A 3,002-nucleotide genomic window follows, 5' to 3' on the forward strand; every position below is an offset into this window, starting at 1 on the left:
TGAGTGAGGAATGTGGGTGTGTGAGTGAGGAGTGTGAGTGAGGAGTGTGTGGGAGTGTGAGTGAGGAGTGTGTGGGTGTGTGAGTGAGGAGTGTGAGTGAGGAGTGTGTGGGAGTGTGAGTGAGGAGTGTGTGAGTGTGGAGTGTGAGTGAGGAGTGTGAGTGAGGAGTGTGAGTGAGGAGTGTGTGGGAGTGTGAGTGAGGAGTGTGTGGGTGTGTGAGTGAGGAGTGTGAGTGAGGAGTGTGAGGGAGTGAGTGTGAGTGATGAGCACTGGAACAGGATGAGGGCAGGGAGGCCTCCCCCAGGTGCCCCCTGCCTTTGCCCAGCGCCTGCTGTGCATGTGGGGCTGTTTCTGTGTCTCCAGGAGGGTGGGTCTGAGATGGTGGGGGGTCAGGGGGCACCCTGGGGGCGCTGTGCCCTGCCTGCACCCTGCAGACCCACCGACTGTGCCTGCACAGCCTGGAGAGGAACGGGCAGGGCAGGAGACAGAACCAGGGGTCCTGGCAGACTTTCCTCCAAGTGGACCCCCGGTGTGGGGGCAGTGGCCCTGCCGGGAGAGGCCGAGGACTCAGGCTGCAGAGGCTGCCTGGGGTGTGGGGAGCAGCATCCCACCCGTGGGTGTGGGCTCGGCCAGGTGCTGGCTCTGAGCAGCAGCCTGTGGTCCCAGGGGTGCAAGACATGGAGGAGGGGAGCTCCCCAGGTGCCCACTGCAACCAGAGCTGCGCCCCGTTAGTGAAAAGGTCCCTCTGCAGCGGGGTCCTTACAGCAGCCAGGGCTGGCGGGGGTCCCCTGGCGTGGCCTCCTCCCGGTCGTGAGAGGTCCCGTCTCTGGCGGCCCTCAGGCTGTAGCGGCTCCTCAGTCTCTGGGACCTCGGTTTCCCTGGCTCAGCGCCCCCACCCCTGTGCAAACGGGTAATACAAATTAGGAATGGACAAAATTAAAACATCTCTGCAGCTCATGCGTCACCCACACGACCCGAGGAAATAAGTAGGGGAGCAATGCGGGTGGTCTGCCAGGTTCCCAGGGCAGGCGGCCTCAGGCTGGGCCCAGCCCTGCTCTGTGGTCTGTCTCCGGAGGGTGGTGACCATGAACGGCTGGGGCCAGGCGCTCTGCCCGGGTTCTGGGGACCTGGGAGCAGACAGGTGGGGCCTCTGATTGTACTTGTGACTGGTGCACGGGATCGGGGGTGAAGTCACCCAGGACATGTCCGCCTGTGTTTAAGGGTGTGCAGCCAGCTGGTGGCATGGCCTGGGGCCTTCCCGGGGCTTCCAGGTGAGATCTGGGGAACCTGGCCCCCTGGGCACCTAGACCCAGGCCGCTGGCTGCGTGGCCTGCTCTCGGGAGCTGTGCCAGGGAAGCCACCAGGCCGGTGGGAAACGCCAGAGGTCTTGTGAGATGCTCCTGGTTATGCCAGTGGAAGGGTTGGGGCAGACCAGCGGGAGTGCGTAGCCTGGGTGCCGCACCGGGGTTGGGCACCCGGCCACCCGCCTCGCCTCAGCAGGTGGGTGCTTCAGGGGACCTGGGAGGTGGAGAATGTGGGTGAAGAGGCCCGGCGTGGCTGTCCCAGGAGCCAGGCCCTCAGGGCAGCACACGTCACAGGGAAGAGTGTAAACTAGCCTCCTGTGCACGCCCGCCCCTCCCTGTGTGAAATAAACACGGGTGCCGCCTGCTGTGCCCCGCCTGTGCCAGGCTGTGCTGGGCACCGGGTGCACCGGCCGTGTGAAGTCTTCACAGACTGACGGACATACCTCCCCCCTGTGAGGTCAGCGTGATTATCCGTCCATTTCTCACACCAGGGAGCGTGGCTGGGACGGGGGCCGTTCTCTCAGTCCCGCCTGGAAAGGCCGCTGGCCCGTGCCTCGTAAGGCAGCATGGCCTGTGAAGCCCTGCTGGCCACGGGCTCTGCCCGCGTGTGCGTGAACCGCCGGGCTGAGCGGTGGGGCCAGGACCTTCTGCTGCCCGTCCTGGCTTAACAGGCCAGGGCAGTGCTGACAGCTGGGGGCGTGGTGCTTGGGAGAAAGGGACACAAAACCCGGGCGCCTGAGGGAGAAGGAGTTGGAACAGACCGGCCTGGAACGAGGGTCCGGGCCCACTGCGCCTGCCATGCTCCCTGCCCAGCAGGGGAGCCTCTTGTGGTTCAGTGGTCATCGCGGCTGACATGCCCGCTGTCTAACTCACCCTTTACCCTGGGACCTGACCTGTGGGGACGGGGCCTGAGGGGGCAGAGAAGAGGGTTCCTCAGCTTCCAATGTGCATAGCAAATAAGGGGCAGGGTAGGCCTCAGCGTCCTGACCCTAACCCCTAGCCCTCACCACCCTCCCCTGGCAGACCCCCCTCCTGCTCTGTTCTCCTTTCCAAACCTGGCCGAGTGCAGGGCTGAGCTGGCTGGGGTCCGAGGGTGTCTTATATGAGCCAGTGTGTTTGTGTCATGGAGTGTTTGTGTTCAGGGGAATGCAGGGGAGAAGACACACACCTTTTCTCAGCCCAGCAGACTTCCCTGCAGGAGAAGGAATGTTGGTTCTCAGTTCTCAGAAAGGCACCTGTTACTCCGATCTTACTTGGTGGTTATCACTGGAAAGGGAAGTCTGGTGTGCACACACCCATACACGCACACGCACACGCACACGCACATACATGCACAAGCGCACACAGACCCCTCTTGCAGCTGGACAGGCTGTCCTTGAGGCAGCTGAGGCGGCCACGCTGAGACCGAGGCCTGAGTGCTGGCTCCGCTGGAAGGCGGGGAGCCAGGCCAGCCACATGCCGCCTTTAGTTCTTTCTGACCAGCAGGGATGGCCTCTGTGACGGCAGGCCCGGCCGTCTGTCCCTTCTAGATGTGAGAAAGGGGGCGGGGAGGAAGGCAAGGATAGCAGTAAGAGACTGAGCGGTGAGGAGGGAGAGAGGCAGCCGTGGAGGTCTTTCTAGGAGCATGGCAGCCGTTGTCTCTGCCTCAGAGGGAGCGGGGACTTCCCAGGAGGCAGGTGTGTGATCCTGAGGCCAGTC

Source organism: Myotis davidii, unplaced genomic scaffold, assembly GCF_000327345.1.
Source record: "Myotis davidii unplaced genomic scaffold, ASM32734v1 scaffold3, whole genome shotgun sequence".
NCBI lineage: Eukaryota > Metazoa > Chordata > Mammalia > Chiroptera > Vespertilionidae > Myotis > Myotis davidii.